Here is a 14,694-nt window from a genome sequence, read left to right as displayed (position 1 = left end):
TGCATCCGCCTGTGATGAATGGGGCATCATCTAGAGGTGAAAAATGGTGCGTTTTGGCTCAGTTCTTAAGCCAAAATGTCTCTGTTTTATTGGAGCTTCTGGGCAGACCCTGGTTTCCAAGAGGAACTGAGCACCATCTTGTGTCAATTGCAGGTGCTTGGCACCTGTTAGTAAGAAGTTAATCACAAAGTTGAAACTTCCCCGATTCCATGGCATCTTCTGGGGGAAGCTGAACCCTGTCACTTATGCCCCTGTTTGTCACTAGGTGAAATGCATCTTACTGGCTGTCATCTGCCTATTTCAGCTGGATGCCAAGGTTGCCCTGATTAATTTCCAGCTGGGCACATGGAAACCACCAGCCCTTGGCTCTGGGATGTCTGGGGGCTTTCCTTGGTGTGAGTCCCTGGCACTGCTGGCCGGGCTGCGGAGCAGGGACACCCAGGCCAGGGACAGTAGCCCCACACAAGCTGGGGTTTGCTGCTGCAGGTGCCCAACAGGCGCCGCAGGACTCGGGCTCTTTTCCCAGTCTGTTGGCAGCAGTGAAGTGTAGAAGCCCACTTTGTTATGTGCCATCACAGGACAGGTGCAAGTGCTGTAAGTACTGTAGCACGCAGCTGCTACCGCAAGCAGCTTTTGCACCTCTGCTACTAGCAAAGGACGAGCATCCCCGCTCGGTGCCGGCAGCCGTTGAAGTTGCTCTTTCTCCCGTCAGTAGGGCTGTGCTCTGCCGGCGGAGCGGCAGCGGGCAGGGCTGGGTGCGCACGCCGCAGCCCGCGGGCTCCCTGCCTTTTGGGGGCAGTTTGAGGCCGGGCCGGGCTCTGTCGGTGTCGCTGCTCGGCCCGGCCCGGTGCACCCGGGCTGTGCGGCGGGTTCTCCTCTCGCTCGCCCGCCCGCCCGCCCGCGGCACCGCTCATTTCCGGGTCGGGGCCGCATCCAGCTCTAGCGGCGGCTCCGCTCGCCCGCTGCCCTGCGCAGGGCGGCCGCAGGTGACCGCTCCGCTCTCCCCTGGCCGGACCAGGTAAGCGGCGCGAGGGACTCCCCGGGGCGGGCGGGCTGAGGGCTCACTGCCCCTGGGCGCGGGTCCCCTCACCGCCCCCTCGCCATTTTGTGCGGCCGCTGGCGTCCGCGCCGCCGGGCAGGATCCCCTCAGGAGCCGGCAGGCGAGGTGTTGGGGAGCGGCCGCCGCAGCGAAGGACCCCGGCCGGGCCTTCACGCGCGCCTTGGCAGCCTCCGCGGTCCCTCCGTGCCCCTGTGGGGTGAGGGGAGTGGAGGGCTGGGGTCCTTGCCTGTCCGGGGTGACATACCTGCCTCGGCACCAGCTGTCGGTGCCCGCTGGCTGCTGGCTGGGGAAGGACCGGTGTGTCCCGCCGCACACTGCTCCTGGGCCGTAGCTGTCACCGTGGCCATGGGATGGAGCGCTCTGCCATGGTGGGGTCTGGGCTTGGGAAGCTGCCGTGACTCTTAAGTCCGCAGGCTCCTTTGTGATGAGGTCTTGTGTGCTGGACCTGAATGGAGAGCTTTTATTTTCCTGTTCATTTTTCAGCATCCTCTGCTCAAGGAATGTTCTTCCTTACCACAATGCAGGTGCAGATGACACTGCACAGTAAAGATGCATCCCTATGGCAGCTGCATTAGTGCTGCTTCTCCTTCTCCTTGGAAGGAAAAAAGAGCAGAGATTTCCTTCTCCTAAGACGGCAGTGTCTTTCTCTTTAACATACCATGCGCATCGGATGCACTTTGGTGAACTTTTGTGTTGAACCTCAGGTCCTTCCTGTAGGACTTCCTGAAAACAGCCAAGGGGAAAAGAGGCCAGCGATCGTCAGCCTCTGATACAGGGAGATGGCCGTGTCTGGAGGAGGCGGGATAATCCCAACATAATGTGTTAAGACATGACCCGCTGAGTCCCTGCTTATTCTGACAGAGATGATGGCTGTTGTGCATCAAGGGGCCCTTGGAAAACTGGCAGCTTGTATGTAACCTTGCTTTACCCAGGTTCGGGGGCAATGGCATCTTATTCTTCATATTCTAGAGCTGTGTTTATTTCTGAGGATTTGTATGTACCTGTATAAGCAGGTACATACAAATGAATATATATATATATACTTACAAATCTGAGGGCCACTGAAATTGCTTGCCTAGATCAAACTGATAACAAGTCTAGTCTGTACTGTCACTGGCCAATTTAGGTGGTTCAGAGGAGATTCCAATATGGGCTGGAGTGGAAGAAACCTCTCTTTGCCAGGGCCTCCTGCTGCACAGAGACTGATACGAGGCCTGAGGCATAAAATGTTAGGATCCTTCATAAGACAGTATAAAATCTCTCTGAAGCTACCTTGCTGAGCGAACAATGTTGTTCTTATTCTCCACAGCGTCACTCTTCTCTTGGTCTCTCTGCTGTGGCAAGCTAATCTGGATAGTATGAACTGTCTGATTGGAAAGCCTGCTTGGCTATTTTGTCACCATCAGATAGGAACATTTCTCCTCCCATGGCAATTTAATGCATCTAATGAATCAAGACCCTACCATCTACTGATCTAAAGATTGTACTGCAAAGGAGGGCTCCATGTGGGGCTGACTTTGGCAGTACACAGGCAGTGCTGAGGGACTGCTGTTAACTTGTGATTTTGCCAGGCAGCATCAGAGAATAAACTAATGGGATGAGGACAGTTGGCAGTAACACAAATCATATGGGCACAGCTCCATGCACAGTGTTTGTCATGGTCAGAGAGCTTGCAGATATTGATCCTTATGTGCGATACACGAGGTTTGGTTTCCATAATATAGCCCACATGCTATTCACTGCCTGAATCTTTTTTGGTTTGATAAGGCTGCTCTGGGGACTGAATCCTCCCACCTCTCCTAGCTGCTTGTAGGAGCTCATCTTGGATTTAAAGACAGTGACAAGAAACTTCAGCTGTGGCAAGTGTGTTGTCTTCCATGAAACAGGGCAGTCTCTTCCCTGTTCCTGCCAGGCTCCTTTGCCTGCTGTCCATATAAAGTCAGAGGTGGAAATACTTGGTTTACTTTGAAGGACTGGATCTTGAACAGTCTGTGTTTTTGTCACAATGAAAGAGCAGAATTGCAACAACTAGTAGGGCTTCTGTCCTTTGCCAGTGTGTATCCTTTGAGGTAGGGATAGGCCAGCTGCTTGAAAGTGAGATGCTATCCATGCTCTGGTCACTTAATATTTTTCTGGCAGTGTTCTCTTTTCCTCATCCTGCATCCTAAAGCTTTAATTTCTTGGCTGATGCTGAGGAGGATTTCCCTGTGCATGGACCTAATAGCACATTTCACTAAGCAAACCTGACCTCTGCTGCTGTGCGTGGACCACTGGAGTGGATCCACTAAGTATTCCCTGCGTGCTCCTGCTGAGGCAGGGAGCACAGTGTGCTCTTCTCAGGCCATATGCTGGAAAGGTTTGCAGCACGTAAGTGTCTTTTCATTAAAAACAAATAAAACCACACAAAAAAATAATGAACTGATGTTATTAATTTGTTTTCTCGTGCTGATTTCTGATTGTCTTGGAGTTTTCTGCATGTCTGTATAAGCTGCCAGGAATGCTTGAACCTCAGTATTTCACTTGGCTGCAGCAACTAGGGCCTCAAGTGGAATAACAAACACTGTGAGCTTTGACCTAAAACCTCAGGTTAATAGCTGGTGTGGGTTGTGTGGAGGTTGTGGCACCATGAACTTCCAAATGAAGTCTGGAGCCATGGTGGGTTTGCCCATGCTTTGTTCAGGTTGTGGTATTGTGACCGGGAAGTCCTGTGGACTTTTCAACCAAGTGTTTTCCTCATAACCATGTGTTGCAGAGCACTGAAACTGGAACAAATACTGTCTTGTGCTCTTAGAGACTGTGACTTTAATCATAGGTTTGTTTGGGAAGACATGGGGTATGGTATGATGCTCTGGAAGGGTACAGTGCTATCATCTGGTTGGCATAACTGGAGGAAAATCTGTGAAGTAATAAGATTGAGAGCAAAGAGGCTTGTAAAATCCTGCTTTCTATCTAATGAAATGTGTGATTGCAGTGAATTTAACAGAGGTGAGGTCTGAAGGAGGAGCTGTTGTTCCTGCTTCTGTAATTCTGATTCTTGTGCTAGTATCACTTTTCTGCACCAGTTAATGGCCCCATCCATGTAGAAGCCACTACCTGGTTTGCAAGGGTAAAAACGTGACTGGCAGCTATGAACGTACTGGTATCTATTGTGGTGGTCCAGCACTGCCTGGGCATGGGGCTGGCTGGTGGTTCTGGTGAGACCCTGGCAGATGCAGAGATGTTGCTATTCACAGCAGACTGTATATCATAGGCTGAGGCAGCCTGTATTTCTAAAGAGGACATGGGAATAGGAATAAGGGGAGAGCTCTAAGACATCTTCTACAGCTTGTTGAAAGAATTAGCCTCTGTCATGTGTGCTGGATGAAGGCTAAAGCAATGCAGTGAAGGCTTGAAAAATGTCAATTGCAGCTGTGCAATCGAGGTAACAGTGTCTGGCTGTTTATTGCTTCCTATCTCAAGCTCTTCAAAAGAATAACAAGCAGGATATCTGCAAACCTTTGGGGGAGTAGCACTGGCAGCTGTGTAGTGTTAAAAATAAGATTGTGGAATGTCTAGGTATGTTATTTAGGCTATGGAAAGCAAACCTCTTGGGAAACATCCAACTGTGTCTGGGCACAGTGAGGTGAGTCCAGCCCCTGGAAAAGGAGGGTTAGAAGCAGACCGCAGGCTAGCTGCAAGCAGTAGAATGGGTGTAGAGGGAGCCTGGGAGAGGTGCAGGTGCAGGGAGGCAGATCTAATGTGTAATACAGGAAAACTCAGTGGCCCTCACTGCTGTAGAAGCCAAACACCTCTCCATCTTATTCACAAAATCATCTCTGTGTAAGAGTAGTGCTTTTATCTGCCTCAGTTTCCACTTTGTAAAATCAAGAGGAGGAAAGCAAGCTCATCTCCAGCTGGGAATTTAAGCTGTAGGTAACCTGTATGTCAAAAGCATGCTTGGTGTTGAAGTTTTCTCTCTGGACAAATGGACTGACCCTCTGTAAAAGAAAACTGACCAGCTTATCTATTGGCAAGGACTAGCATGGCCATGCAGTGGCTAGGGAAGGTGAGCTGTACGCCCATGCAGGCAGCTGAGGTGAAGATGAGTTGTGTAAATATTGCTGAGCCTTATTTTTGCCATAGCTCTTGCTTGTGGCTCCAGTACAAATGCAGAACCCCCTTCGATTTAATGTATTTCCTATGGCACAAGAAGAGTCTTTTGCTTCCCATGCAAATCTGTTTGCTCACTCAAAGCTGCTAAATGCAAATGTACCACTTGTAGCTGTTCTCTATGGGAAGAGTAATGTGGGCTTTATGTAAAGCATGAAGATAAGACCTCAGGAGCGTGGAGAGCAGAGCAATAAGCAGATTTGCACTGGAGAAAGGTCAGCATGGCTGTAGTTCATTCACAGCCTGTTTCCAGACTCGTGAAGGGGGATATTTCAAGCTGTCAGTACCAAATAAATAAGCATTTAATAGAAATGGATTAACATTTACGAATTCCGGGGGCATGGGGGCTGGTCAATTGTTCTCTCCCCACTCTTCTTACCAGCTCCCTGCTGCACCAAAGTGCAGAATTCATGGTGACTGATACTTGGTGACTCAACCTGTTCTGATGCCTGGATCCCTTTCCTCTATTCAGGTTGGGCAAATAATGTTCAGTCTGTAACCATGTTTGAGAGCTCTTGCTGTTGCCCTGGATATTGATACTTAGGTTGGCTTAATCCAATTCGATCTGAAAATCTGCTTCTCTGAACAATGCATGTGAGGGGTGGTATTCAAGTGTCTTTACTAAATCAAAAACCTTTTTGGCATCAGTGGTTGAAGCCTTTTTCTTTGTGTACTGCTAAAGGCGCAGGATGTGTAGTATGGTTGAATTAGCATTACTATGGGAACTGTAACTTTTCATATTTCCTGACCTTTATCCATGTAATTTCATTATTTCATTTCATTAAGATAGCTCCAAAATGCTATTTATTTTGTTCTGGTCAGTACTAAGGGAAGCTTTATAAAGGAGCCCAGGCAGAGATTAGAGACAGGGCAGGCTGAAAGGTGCAGAAGAGAGGTTTGCTCTGGGTTTTGTGCTGTTCTGGTAGCATCCCAGCTGAGACCACGGTTCAGTGTAAGCATTGCCTCTGCAGCAACAGTAAACAAAATGGTGAGTAAACTCTTCTGCTCAGGGACAGGTACCTGGTATGGGTGGGTCTGGGTTTTTTTGTTGTCTCAGCTACACTGTTAGAGCCTCCCCCAAAGGATGTGTGGTCCTGGGGCTGAGGCAAGGCTGAACCCTTGAGGACTGGAGAGGAGCAGAGATGCCGTCCAGCAGCACAGAGCCCTCAGCTGGCCTGGGGAAGCTCACTAGCCTTGTTATACCTGCATTAAAGACAAATGTGACAGTTTGTAGTAGTCTTCATGTGCATGTTTTTAGTCTGGTTTTTGAAATAATTTAAAAATCTTTGAAATTGGGAAGGACCCACCTTCACATTTGCTTTCTGCAGGCCCCATCATTGCTTGCTGCTGGGAGGATGGGGCTATTTGGAGCTCCTCTGTTTGCAGGATGATGAGGTCTCTGCTGTTCAGACACCAGGAATCTCAATGGGAATCAGTGGAAAAGTGGGTTGCTCTCTGTAGAGGCTAGGCTTGCCTGCTCATGAATTGTATGGTATGGCAAAGCTTGTTTGCTGGGCAAATATTATCCTTCAGGGCTGACACAAAGAGGCATTTGGGGCAGGGGTGAGCAGAGGGGACTCTACCCCTGCTAACCATACTGCTCTTCGTACTAGGTGATGAAGAGCCAGCCTGCCAGGGTCTCAACATGCTCTTTTTTCTTTGTCACCATCCAAGAAGTCCTCAGGTTTAACTAGTGGGAGCTGACACAGCTCAGGGGAAGCTTCATGCTGCCTGGAAGCCCTGGAGCTGCCACTGGGTGTAAAATCCCCATCATCATCTCCAACTGTCATCAGGCAGGGGTGGCTTTACTTCCTGTTGATGGTGCTGTGGGATAGAGGGGCGCTCTGGTCAGTGGCAGGATAGAGGGTGACATCTCTGGCTGCTTTAGTGAGGAAGTCCTGGGGTCTGCACCCCATCGCAGGGTATGTTTTACTGTGCATTAGAAAGACGCTCCTTGTGCTGTCATCTTGCACTTTGCCTTTCTTTTTTCCTATGCTCTCTGTGTTTCACTTTGTGAAACAGATTGCCAGCTATGTAGATGTTGAAGCAAACTTGAGACAGGATTCACGGGTAGTTTCCAGCTCTGTCCCTGTTGACATCAGGGAGATAGGCAGCTAGCTACTTACAAGAGAGGGTAGCTGCAGCTACAGCTAGAGTTTCTCAGGGAAGGTAAGGTCAGTGTGAGATGAGGGATTATCTACTTTCTTACCTCTTCTTTCCCTCCTGCCTAAGGCAGCTCAGAAACCAGCCCTTCTCCTTTACAGCTGCATTCAAGACAGGGTTACAAGGAATTTACCTTGGGAGCTTAGTGGCAAATTTTCTTGCGCTGCTTTCTGAACCCATGGCTGCTAGCCTACATTGGAAGGGGGATGAGATGCGCAGGGAGCATTGCAAACCACACCTCCTAGCTTGGACCTGCTCTGATACTCTATTTACAGTGGCAGTGTTTGTTCTCCACCAGTTTTCTGCTGCGGAATATACTGCTGGTTCCAGGGAAGGGAAGCAATACTGTTCTACTGCTCCAGGTACCTGGGGACATCTGCAGAGAGAGCAAATGGGGTGGAGGGGAGGGGAGGGAAGAAAGCCTCTCTGATTTGGGCAAGGAATTACTTGAGAAGGAGGTCTGGACAGCTTTGTAAGTTACTGTGTCTCAGCACAGTTTCTCCCTAGGAACTTTCTGCTCCGACTTCCTGCTTTTGCTTTAAAGCAGCAGAGTAAACCTCAGTGCAGTGTCACTGTACACTACTGCACAGAAAAAAATGGTCATTATTCCCACGATGGAGGAAGGAAAATTTATGGATTGGTTTTCAGGAGCTGGAGGTGCTTAATTAACAGAGGGTTCATGCTTCAGCCCGGATCACCCAAGGTCTTTGCAAAAGTGGAACTGAAGGAACTTGCTCTCAGTTCTGATATGGTTCTGCAGGTGGCTTAACTAATTCTATTGACTCATTGATTTGGGGAACTGCTGTTTTAGAGTAATAGCTGCAATGATTACATTGCAGTGTAAGGATTACTCAAAAGTAGAGGGGGAAAATAAGGGCTTATAATATGTGGGGTTATAATGTTTTCTTATGAAACGGATTTCTTGAGCTGCCTAGAGTGAAAACTAAGGATTTTCTGCTGCATACTTTGTGAAGACTTAGAAAATTTTCTTTTAAAACATTTGTCAGGAATTTCTCCACTGTCTCTCATAAGCACACCTATGTCTCCCCCCCCGCCCCTTAATCCTGTATCAGTGTTTCTGCTGTGATCTTCTGACTCAGTGTAAGCTTTTGTCAAAGAGGGGAATATTCCCAGAACAGTTGCACAAGTTGAACAAAAGCACTTCTCAGACAGTGTCTGCTTCTGAGTTTGCTTCAAATTCTATTCCTTAATTTTGACTGCTCTTTGCCCTAAGCTGTTCCTGGTATGCAGGAAACATGTGCCTTCCAGTTGTTATCCCACTTTGTGGAAGAGCAGCTCAGGGCTTGTGGCTGCTTAGAACATTCTGTAGTTTTCTGTCTTGTAGAAATCTGAGAATTCAGTATTTTGGTGTGATTGTCCCCCCTGAATGGGAGAGGGTGTTTCTGGTATCTTGTATGAGATCTTGGAATTCTTGTACATTAAGACCAATCCCCTATTCTTTTGGGAGAAAGAGTGGGAATGTTGAGTTCACCTGTGGTGCCCTCAGAGGTTTGACAGCCAAGAGGTGTCTCTATTCACGGCATGGATTTCATCCTTTTCCAGTGCACAGATTACACTGGCGTTTCAGGAAAGGCGTTTTGCCTAGCACAGCCAACATCTCCTCAGCTCACAGGAAGGGGCAAATCTTTACCTGTATACCCACTGTTGTCAGGGTAGATCCTTAGCTCAGAGATAACCAAGTGTCGCACACCTATGCTTATGGCTATTTTCATCTCTGTGAGGCAGAGTGGGTTAAGCATCTTCTTGGAAATAGGCTTCACCCAGCTGCCTCTGCTCTGTTTGTTGTTTTAATAGCATTTGCAGAAAGGTCAAACTGTCTATGGATCTCACACATCGCTCCTGGGCAAAACCAATGCAGCACCAGCCATGCAGAGGCTTCTCCAGGGAGTTGAGGTGCCTAGAAATCCTCTCCATAGTCATTCCTACTCGTTAATCTTTGCAAACCACATTTGTCCTTTAAGTGCATCTTGCAGATTCAGAGTAGTGATGTAAAGCTTGTCCTCCTGGTCCCAGTGCTAACATACAGCCTAGAAAAGGTCATGGGGGTGAGATCACTGTGTCCAGTTCTCAAGATATTGGAGGTGAATTTCCTGGGATGAAGAAAAGATGCCTGAACTTCATACTTTATGCATCCCCCTGCAGTTGTGGCCCTCTGGTTAAGGAGGTTTCAAGTGCTGCAGAGAACTTGCCAGCTCCACTGGAGAAGAAATCATTGTCTCTCACTTGTATTCAGTAAGCAGTGTGAGTGGGTGCTTCTCCAAAAAGAAGTTTCTCCTTTGAAAAGGGGCTGGGTGGTCTGGTGTTCTGGTTTGGTATTTCATCTATGCGTGTGTATGATGGGGGAGCTATTTGAGGATAACATAAGGCTATGATTATTTTGTTTGTATGAGGCTGATTTCAAGACCAGGGATCTTGATCAACAAAGGTAAGGCTCTTGCTCAGTTCTGTGGTACTTCAGCTGAGATAGGATTGTCACAGGATTTTTAGCCTTTGCACAAAGAGGACAATAAAGTGGCTGAGGAAAACTTGCAGCTGGCCAGAAGGGGCTTGAGCTCAGGACAGTGGGTGGGTGTTAAAAAATTTAATGAAGAAGTGACAGACAAGACCGGGAGCTAATTAGGGGCAGCAGTCAACCTTTCTTGTTCAGCACCCCCAAGGCTGGGTGGCAGAAAGATCATCCTCCGTGAATCCAACACCACTTGTATCCCTCTCTTACAACAGAGGTGAAAACTAGTGACAAGATGCCTAGAGAGGGCGATTGACTTACATGATTGTGCTGGATGAGTGTGCACAGGTAACAGCAGCCCAGAAGGGTTCCTGTTGAGGTTAGACAAAGTGTCATAAAGAGATTCAGCTTCTTGCTGGAAAGGAAAATCTTTGTTCTAGTATTGCATAGCTAGAATCTGAGAACTCCAAGGGGGGAGTCTGAGTTGAGTTTGGCATCCAAGTTATGGGTTTGATGGCAGTGATAGTTGTGGGAAGAAGCCTGACCTTTGGCTGATGGAGCACCATATCCAGTTCATAGGACTGTCCTTAGTGAAAATGTAGCAAATGCTGTGGTCCTTTTAGTGGAAGACTTTGAGCGTGGCTCCTGCTGATGAGGAAGGAGCTTCTATTCATGCTGGGGAACAGCCAGGCTGAACCAGCACTGTGTCTCCAACAGTAGCCAATGGCAAATACCCTCATCTTCCTAGCATGAATGTATAATGATGCTTTCCCAGTACACTTTTCTGTCTGTTTGTGGCTCGGACCAAACAGTTGCAGTCCTTTATGGACAAACTTGGGGAATAAGAAACCCAGTCACTTCTGCAGCCCATGAACTCCTGTGACAGCCTCAGCATCCCATGTCAGCAAGCCCCATGTTTTAACGGTTTGCAGAGTAGTGCCTCCTCCTGCTTGATGTGCAACTGCCACCACCTATTTTATCTGACGCTCCTGGGTTCTTTTCTTAAAGATGATAATGACTGAGAACAATTCTTCATCATCTCTGCCATTCAGGAACTGGATACATAGGCAACTCACAAAAACCAAGCTTTTGCATTTGAAGTTTTGTGTATCCAACAGAACCTTTTATCTATTTGTTCGACAAAAGGCTGTTTCTGTGTAGTATAATTTTGCCCTTGAAGTGTTTCAAGGACGCTGGCAGAGTGTCTAACTCACCACCAGCACAGGACTGAAGTGTGCTCCTTTCAGCCTGAATTTTCTCTGCAGGACACCAAGTGTGGTTGCATTCTTGAGAGTTGGGGGAGAGCCTCATATACCTGTGCCTCTGCTGCTCTCGGGGTGTGAAAGGAGTCTCCGCAGCAGCATTTCTGCTGATGTGTCCTTGCTGAGCTGTAGCAGCCAAGGTGTTGCTTGTCATGGGTGGAGTTTTCCTGAATGACATCTTAGCTGTTCAATAACTAGTGGCATGAGCCCAGCAGAAGACTCCTGGTTGTTGTCTCTGGTACAACCTGCTCTGCACCCAAGGGCTCCCTTTGCTAAAGGCGCAGGTAAGGCAGGAGGAAGTTGCCAGCAATGTTGAATTAAACAGGCTGAGGAGCTGCTCCAGAATTACGTAATTTCCTGTAAAGACTATTTGAAGAGCTTTGAAATGCCAGCTTAGGTCTGGAGCTTGTCTTCCTTCTGGGGCCTTCCTGCCTGCCACACCATCCCTTGGAAAAGGAGGGTTCCCAGTCCTCAGTTTTCACTTTGATTCAAAAATCATCCAGTGTGTCTGATGTCAAGAGCCAAGCTCTTTGTCTTTTCCCACATCTCGGCTGGCAAAGAAAGTTTGTTTGGCTCCTGCCTGCCTGGCCTGTAGGTATCACCAGCAGAGCAGAGCACTTATTCTGCGGTCAACATGCTTGGTGTTACACAGGTGTAATCTTCCTACTTGCAGCATCTAACTCCAACTTCATAACACTGTTCCGCTGATGTGAATCAAGACTGTATTATCTCTTCACACTAAAATATCTGTCTTTCTCAATTGTGTTCTAGAGCTGATTGTTCTCTAACAACCACATATTTGTGGTAGAACATTAACAGCAGTGGCATCAGCAGGAAACTCAATACTGCTCAGAGGCTTTTCCACTTCACTAAGTGAATGATGTTTACTTACAGCTGGCTAACCGTGTCCTTTGTGGCTGTGCAGCACGATCTCCAGCCTATGAAAATACAATGAATTCTTCTTGATGCCAAAGGTTTTTCCATTCCTCTGCTGCTTTGGTATATTAGATGAATCCTTACATTGTGTTGTATGAGATGTTGCAATGTTCTGTTCTGTCTCTTAAGAAACTTGTAAGCTGTTATAAAGTGAAGGAATTTGCAAAAATTAGTTGTTTTTAACCTAGCTGTTGCTATTTGTCATGTCTGATTGCAGACATGCTCTTTATTTTCTCAAAAATCAGCTGTGTGCTAGTTGTATTGACAGATCCCAGGCCATTAGCTGTTTATGGAAAAAATATGGTTAGGATTTTGCTTTTAATTGCTGAGATTTAACTCTTGGCCCAAATACTGTTAGAGGAAAAACTGATGCTTTCTCTCTCCACCCCCCAAGCAAAACAATCCAACAAAGCCAAAACCCCAATTAGTAGGAGCGGTTCCAGTGCAAACACACACCCTCAAGGTTTGCAAGTGCTGCCACACTGCCAGTGTGAGAGAGCTGACAAGTGTCACTGGCTTGCGATGGGCATAGCTGGAGAACAACATGTGTGTGTGATGGAGGACTTGGGGCAGGTTCTGGGGGAAAGAGTGTTGGTTTGGTATGTTGCAGTTACCTATCTGAGTTGAAGACCTTACATTAATGGTCCTTGGCATGTGTTGGTGCTTTCTGTTGTGCTGTTGAATTGGGAAGTATCAGTAAATGCAGTTTTAAGAAGTTTATTTGTTCATCTCTTGAAATAAGAACAGAATTGTCACCAGTCTCAAGGTGTTTGCAGATAGGAGCATAGTCTGCATCAAACAAGTGCCTCTGTGGCAAGTGTTTTTAGCAAAGATCAAGAAGTTGGTATGATAAGCTCCTCTTTGCTGAACTTCAGTGAGGGAAATGGTGAACTGCAGCAGAGCACCTTTCTTTAAGATGCTAGTTGGAATGACCGAGCTGCTTGCAGCTGCCTATGTTTCTGGGATATACCTCTGTATTGTACTGGCATATCTCATAATGCAGTCATCCATCGATATTGCAGCAGGGGTTAGCTCAGGGCTATCAAGCTGGGCTAAACTCCTGATGAGTAAACAACACAAAGGTTCCTGGATTCATTCCCGTTTCCTTAAAGAGTACAATGAAGTGCAGGCAATTAAAAGAGAAAAAAAGTGAGTGAAGTGTAGCTCTAGATATTACACCTGATTTCAGGCTCTCTGCCCAGGGTGTGCATAGGTTTCTTAGGTTTTTTTAAAAAAAAGAAAAAAAACCACAACCCCATAAAACAATTGATGTTTTTCTTTTTTTTTTTTTTTCACTGTATTTCTTTTCCTGCTGTTCCCTTTGGGAAGGGAGAACCCAACAACCACCCAAACAAATTCCAAACAACGGAAACAAATTTCCTAGAGAAAGGAAAGAAAAAAATAGTTTTGAGCAAAGTACACTGTGGAATAACTCTGCTCTGCTCCCAGCCTTGTAAGGCACTGCGCAGAGCCTGTTAAAACAATTTTCACCTAATGGGTGCCCTGTTTCTTTGAGCAGCTTTTGGAAATTCAGCCTGTGTGGAAGCCAGTGTGACATGGGGGTCAGTGCCATTCCTTGGCAAGACTTCTGCTCCTCAGCTGGTCAGATTTGTATGTCTGTGATTTTGTCAATGCATTTAGAGTATGTACTTTTGCACGCAACTAGGATAGTAATTGTAAATACATGTATTTGATCGCTGAATCTCACAGGACTATAAAATCTGGGATGTGTAGATGTGACTGTGTCCTACAACCAATACTTTTTATAGTAATTATTTGCTTTCAAAACACTGGGAGGGAAAGGAAGGTAGAACAAGCAGAGCAAATGGCGTATGTTTGATATAAAATGGTATAAGGGCCTGTGAAGCTTTTATTGCTCTTTTCTCTTAAAACATACTTGTTACTCAGCTGCTCCTGAGTGACACTCCCATTCCATGATCAAGCAACAGATGCTTTGTAGTACCACGTCTTGGCATGCTTTTGCAGTGCATTTGTAATTTGCTGAAGCAACAGGCTTCTGCTGCAGGGATCCCTTACCCTAGCCCTTCATCTCCTTCTCTTTGTGTCATGTCTTCTCATGCATGGGGTCAAACCTGTCTCCTGCAGCTATGCATCAAGAGCTGGTAAATGCACACATAATCACCTGGTGAATTCCTTCCTTTAAAGTTGTAAGACACTTTTTCTGCACTAGGACTAGAAAGGAAAGGGGGAGGAGGGGGAAGTTCTTCTGATCTGTTTAAATAAATGGCTTAAATATTTAGCTTTAGTATGGGGGTGGTTTTGTTGTTTCTAATAATATTGTCTTGGGCAGAGATACAGGAAGATGTCTTCTGGGAAACTTCCTGGCAAGTATTTGAGCAGTTTAGTTTGTGGTATACCTTAGACACTTACTATATACCTATAATGATTCTTCCTTAATATTCCTTTCTACCAACATGTCACCATAAATTCAGTGGTACAGGAAAGCAAAAACGTGCTTTCCCTTACAGCTCTTCAGGATCCAAATGCTGGAATTGCTCTGTAATCCTGGGTAAGCCACTTAGCCAGTTGTGCTTGGTTTTTTCTGCCTTGGTTAACTGTTGCTTCATTGTCTTGCCCTGGGGCACAACTGCTAGGAATGCTGTGTGTTCAGCGTGTCTACAGTGCCCTGCGGTGAC

General features: G+C 46.8%; 1 protein-coding gene across 8 annotated transcripts in view; it reads left to right on the top strand.

The window, feature by feature from the left end:
- The first annotated feature begins 892 nt into the window (after nucleotides 1-892).
- Nucleotides 893-14,694, top strand: part of CRACR2B (calcium release activated channel regulator 2B) — a 46,829-nt gene continuing 33,027 nt past the window's right edge. Inside the window, exon 1 of one of the 8 annotated variants that reach the window (XM_062619125.1) lies at nucleotides 893-1,018. The gene's annotated coding sequence lies outside the window, so the exon portion shown is untranslated. Of the gene's footprint in view, nucleotides 1,019-6,677; nucleotides 6,702-7,526; nucleotides 7,735-14,694 lie in introns of those variants that run through there. The other 7 variants (XM_062619124.1, XM_062619122.1, XR_009964905.1 and 4 more) reach the window with 7 other exon arrangements.

The sequence above is a fragment of the Pezoporus occidentalis genome, unplaced genomic scaffold, assembly GCF_034315485.1.
Source record: "Pezoporus occidentalis ecotype Australia unplaced genomic scaffold, CSIRO_AGI_Poc_V1 ctg21, whole genome shotgun sequence".
NCBI lineage: Eukaryota > Metazoa > Chordata > Aves > Psittaciformes > Psittacidae > Pezoporus > Pezoporus occidentalis.
This window is presented reverse-complemented; position numbering and strand designations above follow the sequence as displayed.